This window comes from Stenella coeruleoalba, assembly GCF_951394435.1.
Source record: "Stenella coeruleoalba genome assembly, chromosome: 1".
In the NCBI taxonomy this organism is placed as follows: Eukaryota; Metazoa; Chordata; class Mammalia; order Artiodactyla; family Delphinidae; genus Stenella; species Stenella coeruleoalba.
Genome location: NC_137169.1, coordinates 121,723,572 through 121,738,156, shown reverse-complemented (window position 1 = coordinate 121,738,156; position 14,585 = coordinate 121,723,572). Strand labels below are relative to the sequence as shown.

At 43.9% G+C, this 14,585-nt stretch overlaps 1 long non-coding RNA gene across 35 annotated transcripts in view; it reads left to right on the top strand.

Moving 5' to 3' along the window:
* The window catches only part of LOC307186525, a 2,785,769-nt gene that overhangs the window by 2,041,241 nt on the left and 729,943 nt on the right, over window positions 1-14,585 (top strand). The window lies entirely within an intron of this gene.

The window sequence follows — 14,585 nt, the reverse complement described above, 5'->3', positions numbered from 1 at the left end:
CTAATCTGGTTCCGGCACGGCACGCTGAGCCTTTGGTTAATTCCTCTTCCTGGTGGGAAATGAGAGTTAAATTTGCCCGTCCAGACACCTCCAGCTACTCTCTCATTGGTTCTCGCTATTCCTGTTCATCTTCCGCAGAAATTGCAAACTGGGGCAAACAGGAGGTTAAAGGGACTGACTCTCCAAATGGGGAGAGTGTTAGTAAAGCGTCTGGAATGTTGCACCCGAGTACCAGGGTACGAAAACTGAGACATATTTGAACACGTCTCCCGATCACATGGTTGATCATACTCTAGGTTCCACATGCATGTTTTAGCTGAAGGAAGAATACCTTAAACCTGGGTAGTTGAAACCCGTGGAATGGGTACCATGCAATATGACTTCAAAGGGTCTTCATTTGCTCACCGAACCTCTCCAATCCTATCACTGCTGCGTTTATGCCCCTGTACACACGCTTGATTCTCTTTTGGAGACATAGCAATCCATAGGTTTTACGATACTTACTAGTCAGGTACATTCTTAGGTGTTTAATATGCGGTGTAGAGTCCATTTCGTTGAGCAAAGAGTAGCTCTTGTGTATTCCATATTTGACTTAAGGAACTTTATCTGTGCTCATTTCAATCTGTGGTTTTATGCAGCACCCCAACTCACCTTTACCCTTAAGCAAGCATAAGTTGGTTTTCTAAATTTGAGACCCTGTTCTGTTTTGGAATGCAGTTCCTGTGTAGCCAAGTTTACATTCCGTGTATTACTGATATCTTATGATGTTTCTTTTTCTGTGTGACTTATTTCAGTTAGAATCATCATACGTGAATCAACTCATTGTGCTGCTAAGGGCCTGATGACACAGATTTCATTGCTGAGTGATATTGCTTTGTAAGTAAATACCACAACTTCTTTATCCATTTTTCACTTTCTGCGATGTTGAACTTGTACTGTAAACGAGGTTCTTGTAAACAGAGCCGTTCCAAACTTTGGGGTGGCTGTGTCTTTTTGATTTTAATTTCCCTAAGCTATAGGACCGTAAGTGGAAGTGCCCTAGGTTCTGTTGCTTTGTTTTTTAGATGTTTCAGGAAACACCATACACTTCTCCCGAGTGGTTGTTGGCAATTTACATCCCGCCCATCAGCATAACAAGGCTCCCAGTTCTCCATGGCCTGTCCTGCCTTTCTGGATTTTACACTTTTTTCAGAGGGCCCTTTTGACCGGGGGGAAGTGAGACTTCATTGTAGTGCAGATTTCCTTTGCAAGCTTGCTTGGTTGGCCAAAAAGGGCGTATGTGTTTTTTCCTGAATATATTCAGGAAAAAACGCATACGCCCTTTTTGGCCAAGTGCATCATTGTGGACGTTCGGCCTCTTTTCCTATGCTTTCAATGCAATTCCAGTCTACCTCCTGAAATCGGTTTCCTGCAATTCTGCCCCTCTTTCAAGTCCTCTTGGCAGCCTTACTTCAGTATATTTTTGGACGATAGCTGTCATTTATAACTCTGCAGGTTTGTGAATTACAGTGCCCCTGAGCTCCTTTCTTCAACTCGCTTTCTTGTGAGCTGGCCGCAACACCGCAGGATGGCTTCAGGCCCTAATCTGGTTCCGGCACGGCACACTGAGCCTTTGGTTATTTCCTCTTCCTGGTGGGAAATGAGAGTTAAATTTGCCCGTCCAGACACCTCCAGCTAGCCTCTCATTGGTTCTCGCTATTCCTGTTCATCTTCCGCAGAAATTGCAAACTGGGCCAAACAGGAGGTTAAAGGCGCTGACTCTCCAAGTGGGGAGAGTGTTAGTAAAGCGTCTGGAATGTTGCACCCGAGTACCAGGGGAGGAAAACTGAGACATATTTGAACACGTCTCCCGATCACATGGTTGATCATACTCTAGGTTCCACATGCATGTTTTAGCTGAAGGAAGAATACCTTAAACCTGGAGAGTTGAGACCCGTGTAATGGGTACCATGCAATATGACTTCAAAGGGTCTTCATTTGCTCACCGAACCTCTCCAATCCTATCACTGCTGCGTTTATGCCCCTGTACACACGCTTGATTCTCTTTCGGAGACATAGCAATCCATAGGTTTTACGATACTTACTAGTCAGGTACATTCTTAGGTGTTTAATATGCGGTGTAGAGTCCATTTCGTTGAGCAAGGAGTAGCTCTTGTGTATTCCATATTTGACTTAAGGAACTTTATCTGTGCTCATTTCAATCTGTGGTTTTATGCAGCACCCCAACTCACCTTTACCCTTAAGCAAGCATAAGTTGCTTTTCTAAATTTGAGACCCTGTTCTGTTTTGGAATGCAGTTCCTGTGTAGCCAAGTTTACATTCCGTGTATTACTGATATCTTATGATGTTTCTTTTTCTGTGTGACTTATTTCAGTTAGAATCATCGTACCTGAATCCACTCATTATGCTGCTACGGGCCTGATGACATAGATTTCATTGCTGAGTGATACTGCGTTGTAAGTAAATACCACAAGTTGTTTATCCATTTTTCACTTTCTGCGATGTTGAACTTGTACTGTAAACGAGGTTCTTGTAAACAGAGCCGTTCCAAACTTTGGGGTGGCTGTGTCTTTTTGATTTTAATTTCCCTAAGCTATAGGACCATAAGTGGAAGTGCCCTAGGTTCTGTTGCTTTGTTTTTTAGATGTTTCAGGAAACACCATACACTTCTCCCGAGTGGTTGTTGGCAATTTACATCCCGCCCATCAGCATAACAAGGCTCCCAGTTCTCCATGGCCTGTCCTGCCTTTCTGGATTTTACACTTTTTTCAGATGGCCCTTTTGACCGGGGGGAAGTGAGACTTCATTGTAGTGCAGATTTCCTTTGCAAGCTTGCTTGGTTGGCCAAAAAGGGCGTATGCGTTTTTTCCTGAATATATTCAGGAAAAAACGCATACGACCTTTTTGGCCAAGTGCATCATTGTGGACGTTCTGCCTCTTTTCCTATGCTTTCAATGCAATTCCAGTCTACCTCCTGAAATCGGTTTCCTGCAATTCTGCCCCGCTTTCAAGTCCTCTTGGCAGCCTTACTTCAGTCTATTTTTCGACGATAGCTGTCATTTATAACTCTGCAGGTTTGTGAATTACAGTGCCCCTGGGCTCCTTTCTTCAACTCGCTTTCTTTTGAGCTGGCCGCAACACCGCCGGATGGCTTCAGGCCCTAATCTGGTTCTGGCATGGCACGCTGAGCCTTTGGTTAATTCCTCTTCCTGGTAGGAAATGAGAGTTAAATTTGCCCGTCCAGACACCTCCAGCTAGTCTCCATTGGTTCTCGCTATTCCTGTTCATCTTCCGCAGAAATTGCAAACTGGGCCAAACAGGAGGTTAAAGGGACTGACTCTCCAAGTCGGGAGAGTGTTAGTAAAGCATCTGGAATGTTGCACCCGAGTACCAGGGTACGAAAACTGAGACATATTTGAACACATCTCCCGATCACATGGTTGATCATACTCTAGGTTCCACATGCATGTTTTAGCTGAAGGAAGAATACCTTAAACCTGGGTAGTTGAAACCCGTGGAATGGGTACCATGCAATATGACTTCAAAGGGTCTTCATTTGCTCACCGAACCTCTCCAATCCTATCACTGCTGCGTTTATGCCCCTGTACAAATGCTTGATTCTCTTTTGGAGACATAGCAATCCATAGGTTTTAAGATACTTACAAGTCAGGTACATTCTTAGGCGTTTAATATGCGGTGTTGAGTCCATTTCGTTGAGCAAGGAGTAGCTCTTGTCTATTCCATATTTGGCTTAAGGAACTTTATCTGTGCTCATTTCAATCTCTGGTTTTATGCAGCACCCCAACTCACCTTTACCCTTAAGCAAGCATAAGTTGTTTTTCTAAATTTGAGACCCTGTTCTGTTCTGTAATTCAGTTCCTGTGTAGCCAAGTTTACATTCCGTGTATTACTGATATCTTATGATGTTTCTTTTTCTGTGTGACTTATTTCAGTTAGAATCATCATACATAAATCCACTCATTGTGCTGCTAAGGGCCTGATGACACAGATTTCATTGCTGAGTGATATTGCTTTGTCAGTAAATACCACAACTTCTTTATCCATTTTTCACTTTCTGCGATGTTGAACTTGTACTGTAAACGAGGTTCTTGTAAACAGAGGCGTCCCAAACTTTGGGGTGGCTGTGTCTTTTTGATTTTAATTTCCCTAAGCTATAGGACCATAAGTGGAAGTGCCCTAGGCTCTGTTGCTTTGTTTTTTAGATGTTTCAGGAAACACCATACACTTCTCCCGAGTGGTTGTTGGCAATTTACATCCCGCCCATCAGCATAACAAGGCTCCCAGTTCTCCATGGCCTGTCCTGCCTTTCTGGATTTTACACTTTTTTCAGATGGCCCTTTGACCGGGGGGGGGGGGGAAGTGAGACTTCATTGTAGTGCAGATTTCCTTTGCAAGCTTGCTTGGTTGGCCAAAAAGGGCGTATGCGTTTTTTCCTGAATATATTCAGGAAAAAACGCATACGCCCTTTTTGGCCAAGTGCATCATTGTGGACGTTCTGCCTCTTTTCCTATGCTTTCAATGCAATTCCAGACTACCTCCTGAAATCGGTTTCCTGCAATTCTGCCCCGCTTTCAAGTCCTCTTGGCAGCCTTACTTCAGTCTATTTTTGGACGATAGCTGTCATTTATAACTCTGCAGGTTTGTGAATTACAGTGCCCCTGAGCTCCTTTCTTCAACTCGCTTTCTTGTGAGCTGGCCGCAACACCGCAGGATGGCTTCAGGCCCTAATCTGGTTCCGGCACGGCACGCTGAGCCTTTGGTTAATTCCTCTTCCTGGTGGGAAATGAGAGTTAAATTTGCCCGTCCAGACACCTCCAGCTACTCTCTCATTGGTTCTCGCTATTCCTGTTCATCTTCCGCAGAAATTGCAAACTGGGGCAAACAGGAGGTTAAAGGGACTGACTCTCCAAGTGGGGAGAGTGTTAGTAAAGCGTCTGGAATGTTGCACCCGAGAACCAGGGTACGAAAACTGAGACATATTTGAACACGTCTCCCGATCACATGGTTGATCATACTCTAGGTTCCACATGCATGTTTTAGCTGAAGGAAGAATACCTTAAACCTGGAGAGTTGAGACCCGTGTAATGGGTACCATGCAATATGACTTCAAAGGGTCTTCATTTGCTCACCGAACCTCTCCAATCCTATCACTGCTGCGTTTATGCCCCTGTACACACGCTTGATTCTCTTTTGGAGACATAGCAATCCATAGGTTTTACGATACTTACTAGTCAGGTACATTCTTAGGCGTTTAATATGCGGTGTTGAGTCCATTTCGTTGAGCAAGGAGTAGCTCTTGTGTATTCCATATTTGACTTAAGGAACTTTATCTGTGCTCATTTCAATCTGTGGTTTTATGCAGCACCCCAACTCACCTTTACCCTTAAGCAAGCATAAGTTGCTTTTCTAAATTTGAGACCCTGTTCTGTTTTGGAATGCAGTTCCTGTGTAGCCAAGTTTACATTCCATGTATTAGTGATATCTTATGATGTTTCTTTTTCTGTGTGACTTATTTCAGTTAGAATCATCGTACCTGAATCCACTCATTATGCTGCTACGGGCCTGATGACATAGATTTCATTGCTGAGTGATACTGCATTGTAAGTAAATACCACAAGTTCTTTATCCATTTTTCACTTTCTGCGATGTTGAACTTGTACTGTAAATGAGGTTCTTGTAAACAGAGGCGTCCCAAACTTTGGGGTGGCTGTGTCTTTTTGATTTTAATTTCCCTAAGCTATAGGACCATAAGCTGAAGTGCCCTAGGTTCTGTTGCTTTGTTTTTTAGATGTTTCAGGAAACACCATACACTTCTCCCGAGTGGTTGTTGGCAATTTACATCCCACCCATCAGCATAACAAGGCTCCCAGTTCTCCATGGCCTGTCCTGCCTTTCTGGATTTTACACTTTATTCAGATGGCCCTTTTGACCGGGGGGAAGTGAGACTTCATTGTAGTGCAGATTTCATTTGCAAGCTTGCTTGGTTGGCCAAAAAGTTCGTATGCGTTTTTTCCTGAATATATTCAGGAAAAAACGCATACGCCCTTTTTGGCCAAGTGCATCATTGTGGACGTTCGGCCTCTTTTCCTATGCTTTCAATGCAATTCCAGTCTACCTCCTGAAATCGTTTTCCTGCAATTCTGCCCCGCTTTCAAGTCCTCTTGGCAGCCTTACTTCAGTATATTTTTGGACGATAGCTGTCATTTATAACTCTGCAGGTTTGTGAATTACAGTGCCCCTGAGCTCCTTTCTTCAACTCGCTTTCTTGTGAGCTGGCCGCAACACCGCAGGATGGCTTCAGGCCCTAATCTGGTTCCGGCACGGCACGCTGAGCCTTTGGTTAATTCCTCTTCCTGGTGGGAAATGAGAGTTAAATTTGCCCGTCCAGACACCTCCAGCTAGTCTCTCATTGGTTCTCTCTATTCCTGTTCATCTTCCGCAGAAATTGCAAACTGGGCCAAACAGGAGGTTAAAGGCACTGACTCTACAAGTAGGGAGAGTGTTAGTAAAGCGTCTGGAATGTTGCACCCGAGTACCAGGGTACGAAAACTGAGACATATTTGAACACATCTCCCGATCACATGGCTGATCATACTCTGGGTTCCACATGCATGTTTTAGCTGAAGGAAGAATACCTTAAACCTGGGTAGTTGAAACCCGTGGAATGGGTACCATGCAATATGACTTCAAAGGGTCTTCATTTGCTCACTGAACCTCTCCAATCCTATCACTGCTGCGTTTATGCCCCTGTACAAATGCTTGATTCTCTTTTGGAGACATAGTAATCCATAGGTTTTAAGATACTTACAAGTCAGGTACATTCTTAGGCGTTTAATATGCGGTGTTGAGTCCATTTCGTTGAGCAAGGAGTAGCTCTTGTCTATTCCATATTTGGCTTAAGGAACTTTATCTGTGCTCATTTCAATCTCTGGTTTTATGCAGTACCCCAACTCACCTTTACCCTTAAGCAAGCATAATTTGGTTTTCTAAATTTGAGACCCTGTTCTGTTCTGTAATTCAGTTCCTGTGTAGCCAAGTTTCCATTCCGTGTATTACTGATATCTTATGATGTTTCTATATCTGTGTGACTTATTTCAGTTAGAATCATCATACCTGAATCCACTCATTGTGCTGCTAAGGGCCTGATGACACAGATTTCATTGCTGAATGATACTGCATTGTACGTAAGTACCACAAGTTCTTTATCCATTTTTCACTTTCTGCGATGTTGAACTTGTACTGTAAACGAGGTTCTTGTAAACAGAGGCGTCCCAAACTTTGGGGTGGCTGTGTCTTTTTGATTTTAATTTCCCTAAGCTATAGGACCATAAGTGGAAGTGCCCTAGGTTCTGTTGCTTTGTTTTTTAGATGTTTCAGGAAACACCATACACTTCTCCCGAGTGGTTGTTGGCAATTTACATCCCGCCCATCAGCATAACAAGGCTCCCAGTTCTCCATGGCCTGTCCTGCCTTTCTGGATTTTACACTTTTTTCAGATGGCCCTTTTGACCGGGGGGAAGTGAGACTTCATTGTAGTGCAGATTTCCTTTGCAAGCTTGCTTGGTTGGCCAAAAAGGGCGTATGCGTTTTTTCCTGAATATATTCAGGAAAAAACGCATACGCCCTTTTTGGCCAAGTGCATCATTGTGGACGTTCTGCCTCTTTTCCTATGCTTTCAATGCAATTCCAGTCTACCTCCTGAAATCGGTTTCCTGCAATTCTGCCCCGCTTTCAAGTCCTCTTGGCAGCCTTACTTCAGTCTATTTTTGGACGATAGCTGTCATTTATAACTCTGCAGGTTTGTGAATTACAGTGCCCCTGAGCTCCTTTCTTCAACTCGCTTTCTTGTGACCTGGCCGCAACACCGCAGGATGGCTTCAGGCCCTAATCTGGTTCCGGCACGGCACGCTGAGCCTTTGGTTAATTCCTCTTCCTGGTGGGAAATGAGAGTTAAATTTGCCCGTCCAGACACCTCCAGCTAGTCTCTCATTGGTTCTCGCTATTCCTGTTCATCTTCCGCAGAAATTGCAAACTGGGCCAAACAGGAGGTTAAAGGGACTGACTCTCCAAGTCGGGAGAGTGTTAGTAAAGCGTCTGGAATGTTGCACCCGAGTACCAGGGGAGGAAAACTGAGACATATTTGAACACGTCTCCCGTTCACATGGTTGATCATACTCTGGGTTCCACATGCATGTTTTAGCTGAAGGAAGAATACCTAAAACCTGGGTAGTTGAAACCCGTGGAATGGGTACCATGCAATATGACTTCAAAGGGTCTTCATTTGCTCACCGAACCTCTCCAATCCTATCACTGCTGCGTTTATGCCCCTGTACACATGCTTGATTCTCTTTTGGAGACATAGCAATCCATAGGTTTTAAGATACTTACTAGTCAGGTACATTCTTAGGCGTTTAATATGCGGTGTTGAGTCCATTTCGTTGAGCAAGGAGTAGCTCTTGTCTATTCCATATTTGGCTTAAGGAACTTTATCTGTGCTCATTTCAATCTCTGGTTTTATGCAGCACCCCAACTCACCTTTCCCCTTAAGCAAGCATAAGTTGGTTTTCGAAATTTGAGACCGTGTTCTGTTCTGTAATTCAGTTCCTATGTAGCCAAGTTTACATTCCGTGTATTACTGATATCTTATGATGTTTCTTTTTCTGTGTGACTTATTTCAGTTAGAATCATCATACATAAATCCACTCATTGTGCTGCTAAGGGCCTGATGACACAGATTTCATTGCTGAGTGATATTGCTTTGTCAGTAAATACCACAACTTCTTTATCCATTTTTCACTTTCTGCGATGTTGAACTTGTACTGTAAACGAGGTTCTTGTAAACAGAGGCGTCCCAAACTTTGGGGTGGCTGTGTCTTTTTGATTTTAATTTCCCTAAGCTATAGGACCATAAGTGGAAGTGCCCTAGGCTCTGTTGCTTTGTTTTTTAGATGTTTCAGGAAACACCATACACTTCTCCTGAGTGGTTGTTGGCAATTTACATCCCGCCCATCAGCATAACAAGGCTCCCAGTTCTCCATGGCCTGTCCTGCCTTTCTGGATTTTACACTTTTTTCAGATGGCCCTTTGACCGGGGGGGGGGGGGAAGTGAGACTTCATTGTAGTGCAGATTTCCTTTGCAAGCTTGCTTGGTTGGCCAAAAAGGGCGTATGCGTTTTTTCCTGAATATATTCAGGAAAAAACGCATACGCCCTTTTTGGCCAAGTGCATCATTGTGGACGTTCTGCCTCTTTTCCTATGCTTTCAATGCAATTCCAGACTACCTCCTGAAATCGGTTTCCTGCAATTCTGCCCCGCTTTCAAGTCCTCTTGGCAGCCTTACTTCAGTCTATTTTTGGACGATAGCTGTCATTTATAACTCTGCAGGTTTGTGAATTACAGTGCCCCTGAGCTCCTTTCTTCAACTCGCTTTCTTGTGAGCTGGCCGCAACACCGCAGGATGGCTTCAGGCCCTAATCTGGTTCCGGCACGGCACGCTGAGCCTTTGGTTAATTCCTCTTCCTGGTGGGAAATGAGAGTTAAATTTGCCCGTCCAGACACCTCCAGCTACTCTCTCATTGGTTCTCGCTATTCCTGTTCATCTTCCGCAGAAATTGCAAACTGGGGCAAACAGGAGGTTAAAGGGACTGACTCTCCAAGTGGGGAGAGTGTTAGTAAGCGTCTGGAATGTTGCACCCGAGAACCAGGGTACGAAAACTGAGACATATTTGAACACGTCTCCCGATCACATGGTTGATCATACTCTAGGTTCCACATGCATGTTTTAGCTGAAGGAAGAATACCTTAAACCTGGAGAGTTGAGACCCGTGTAATGGGTACCATGCAATATGACTTCAAAGGGTCTTCATTTGCTCACCGAACCTCTCCAATCCTATCACTGCTGCGTTTATGCCCCTGTACACACGCTTGATTCTCTTTTGGAGACATAGCAATCCATAGGTTTTACGATACTTACTAGTCAGGTACATTCTTAGGCGTTTAATATGCGGTGTTGAGTCCATTTCGTTGAGCAAGGAGTAGCTCTTGTGTATTCCATATTTGACTTAAGGAACTTTATCTGTGCTCATTTCAATCTGTGGTTTTATGCAGCACCCCAACTCACCTTTACCCTTAAGCAAGCATAAGTTGCTTTTCTAAATTTGAGACCCTGTTCTGTTTTGGAATGCAGTTCCTGTGTAGCCAAGTTTACATTCCATGTATTAGTGATATCTTATGATGTTTCTTTTTCTGTGTGACTTATTTCAGTTAGAATCATCGTACCTGAATCCACTCATTATGCTGCTACGGGCCTGATGACATAGATTTCATTGCTGAGTGATACTGCATTGTAAGTAAATACCACAAGTTCTTTATCCATTTTTCACTTTCTGCGATGTTGAACTTGTACTGTAAATGAGGTTCTTGTAAACAGAGGCGTCCCAAACTTTGGGGTGGCTGTGTCTTTTTGATTTTAATTTCCCTAAGCTATAGGACCATAAGCTGAAGTGCCCTAGGTTCTGTTGCTTTGTTTTTTAGATGTTTCAGGAAACACCATACACTTCTCCCGAGTGGTTGTTGGCAATTTACATCCCACCCATCAGCATAACAAGGCTCCCAGTTCTCCATGGCCTGTCCTGCCTTTCTGGATTTTACACTTTTTTCAGATGGCCCTTTTGACCGGGGGGAAGAGAGACTTCATTGTAGTGCAGATTTCATTTGCAAGCTTGCTTGGTTGGCCAAAAAGGTCGTATGCGTTTTTTCCTGAATATATTCAGGAAAAAACGCATACGCCCTTTTTGGCCAAGTGCATCATTGTGGACGTTCGGCCTCTTTTCCTATGCTTTCAATGCAATTCCAGTCTACCTCCTGAAATCGTTTTCCTGCAATTCTGCCCCGCTTTCAAGTCCTCTTGGCAGCCTTACTTCAGTATATTTTTGGACGATAGCTGTCATTTATAACTCTGCAGGTTTGTGAATTACAGTGCCCCTGAGCTCCTTTCTTCAACTCGCTTTCTTGTGAGCTGGCCGCAACACCGCAGGATGGCTTCAGGCCCTAATCTGGTTCCGGCACGGCACGCTGAGCCTTTGGTTAATTCCTCTTCCTGGTGGGAAATGAGAGTTAAATTTGCCCGTCCAGACACCTCCAGCTAGTCTCTCATTGGTTCTCTCTATTCCTGTTCATCTTCCGCAGAAATTGCAAACTGGGCCAAACAGGAGGTTAAAGGCACTGACTCTACAAGTAGGGAGAGTGTTAGTAAAGCGTCTGGAATGTTGCACCCGAGTACCAGGGTACGAAAACTGAGACATATTTGAACACATCTCCCGATCACATGGCTGATCATACTCTAGGTTCCACATGCATGTTTTAGCTGAAGGAAGAATACCTTAAACCTGGGTAGTTGAAACCCGTGGAATGGGTACCATGCAATATGACTTCAAAGGGTCTTCATTTGCTCACTGAACCTCTCCAATCCTATCACTGCTGCGTTTATGCCCCTGTACAAATGCTTGATTCTCTTTTGGAGACATAGTAATCCATAGGTTTTAAGATACTTACAAGTCAGGTACATTCTTAGGCGTTTAATATGCGGTGTTGAGTCCATTTCGTTGAGCAAGGAGTAGCTCTTGTCTATTCCATATTTGGCTTAAGGAACTTTATCTGTGCTCATTTCAATCTCTGGTTTTATGCAGTACCCCAACTCACCTTTACCCTTAAGCAAGCATAAGTTGGTTTTCTAAATTTGAGACCCTGTTCTGTTCTGTAATTCAGTTCCTGTGTAGCCAAGTTTCCATTCCGTGTATTACTGATATCTTATGATGTTTCTATTTCTGTGTGACTTATTTCAGTTAGAATCATCATACCTGAATCCACTCATTGTGCTGCTAAGGGCCTGATGACACAGATTTCATTGCTGAATGATACTGCATTGTACGTAAGTACCACAAGTTCTTTATCCATTTTTCACTTTCTGCGATGTTGAACTTGTACTGTAAACGAGGTTCTTGTAAACAGAGGCGTCCCAAACTTTGGGGTGGCTGTGTCTTTTTGATTTTAATTTCCCTAAGCTATAGGACCATAAGTGGAAGTGCCCTAGGTTCTGTTGCTTTGTTTTTTAGATGTTTCAGGAAACACCATACACTTCTCCCGAGTGGTTGTTGGCAATTTACATCCCGCCCATCAGCATAACAAGGCTCCCAGTTCTCCATGGCCTGTCCTGCCTTTCTGGATTTTACACTTTTTTCAGATGGCCCTTTTGACCGGGGGGAAGTGAGACTTCATTGTAGTGCAGATTTCCTTTGCAAGCTTGCTTGGTTGGCCAAAAAGGGCGTATGCGTTTTTTCCTGAATATATTCAGGAAAAAACGCATACGCCCTTTTTGGCCAAGTGCATCATTGTGGACGTTCTGCCTCTTTTCCTATGCTTTCAATGCAATTCCAGTCTACCTCCTGAAATCGGTTTCCTGCAATTCTGCCCCGCTTTCAAGTCCTCTTGGCAGCCTTACTGCAGTCTATTTTTGGACGATAGCTGTCATTTATAACTCTGCAGGTTTGTGAATTACAGTGCCCCTGAGCTCCTTTCTTCAACTCGCTTTCTTGTGACCTGGCCGCAACACCGCAGGATGGCTTCAGGCCCTAATCTGGTTCTGGCATGGCACGCTGAGCCTTTGGTTAATTCCTCTTCCTGGTAGGAAATGAGAGTTAAATTTGCCCGTCCAGACACCTCCAGCTAGTCTCCATTGGTTCTCGCTATTCCTGTTCATCTTCCGCAGAAATTGCAAACTGGGCCAAACAGGAGGTTAAAGGGACTGACTCTCCAAGTGGGGAGAGTGTTAGTAAAGCGTCTGGAATGTTGCACCCGAGTACCAGTGTACGAAAACTGAGACATATTTGAACACGTCTCCCGATCACATGGTTGATCATACTCTAGGTTCCACATGCATGTTTTAGCTGAAGGAAGAATACCTTAAACCTGGGTAGTTGAAACCCGTGGAATGGGTACCATGCAATATGACTTCAAAGGGTCTTCATTTGCTCACCGAACCTCTCCAATCCTATCACTGCTGCGTTTATTCCCCTGTACACATGCTTGATTCTCTTTTGGAGACATAGCAATCCATAGGTTTTAAGATACTTACAAGTCAGGTACATTCTTAGGCGTTTAATATGCGGTGTTGAGTCCATTTCGTTGAGCAAGGAGTAGCTCTTGTCTATTCCATATTTGGCTTAAGGAACTTTATCTGTGCTCATTTCAATCTCTGGTTTTATGCAGCACCCCAACTCACCTTTACCCTTAAGCAAGCATAAGTTGTTTTTCTAAATTTGAGACCCTGTTCTGTTCTGTAATTCAGTTCCTGTGTAGCCAAGTTTCCATTCCGTGTATTACTGATATCTTATGATGTTTCTTTTTCTGTGTGACTTATTTCAGTTAGAATCATCATACCTGAATCCACTCATTGTGCTGCTAAGGGCCTGATGACACAGATTTCATTGCTGAGTGATATTGCTTTGTAAGTAAATACCACAACTTCTTTCTCCATTTTTCACTTTCTGCGATGTTGAACTTGTACTGTAAACGAGGTTTTTGTAAACAGAGCCGTTCCAAACTTTGGGGTGGCTGTGTCTTTTTGATTTTAAATTCCCTAAGCTATAGGACCATAAGTGGAAGTGCCCTAGGTTCTGTTGCTTTGTTTTTTAGATGTTTCAGGAAACACCATACACTTCTCCCGAGTGGTTGTTGGCAATTTACATCCCGCCCATCAGCATAACAAGGCTCCCAGTTCTCCATGGCCTGTCCTGCCTTTCTGGATTTTACACTTTTTTCAGATGGCCCTTTTGACCGGGGGAAGTGAGACTTCATTGTAGTGCAGATTTCCTTTGCAAGCTTGCTTGGTTGGCCAAAAAGGGCGTATGCGTTTTTTCCTGAATATATTCAGGAAAAAACGCATACCCCCTTTTTGGCCAAGTGCATCATTGTGGACGTTCTGCATCTTTTCCTATGCTTTCAATGCAATTCCAGTCTACCTCCTGAAATCGGTTTCCTGCAATTCTGCCCCGCTTTCAAGTCCTCTTGGCAGCCTTACTTCAGTCTATTTTTGGACGATAGCTGTCATTTATAACTCTGCAGGTTTGTGAATTACAGTGCCCCTGAGCTCCTTTCTTCAACTCGCTTTCTTTTGAGCTGGCCAGAACACCGCAGGATAGCTTCAGGCCCTAATCTGGTTCTGGCACGGCACACTGAGCCTTTGGTTAATTCCTCTTCCTGGTGGGAAATGAGAGTTAAATTTGCCCGTCCAGACACCTCCAGCTAGCCTTCTCATTGGTTCTCGCTATTCCTGTTCATCTTCCACAGAAATTGCAAACTGAGCCAAACAGGAGGTTAAAGGCGCTGACTCTCCAAGTGGGGAGAGTGTTAGTAAAGCGTCTGGAATGTTGCACCCGAGTACCAGGGGAGGAAAACTGAGCCATACTTGAACACGTCTCCGGATCACACGGTTGATCATACTCTGGGTTCCACCTGCATGTTTTAGCTGAAGGAAGAATACTTTAAACCTGCAGAGTTGAGACCCG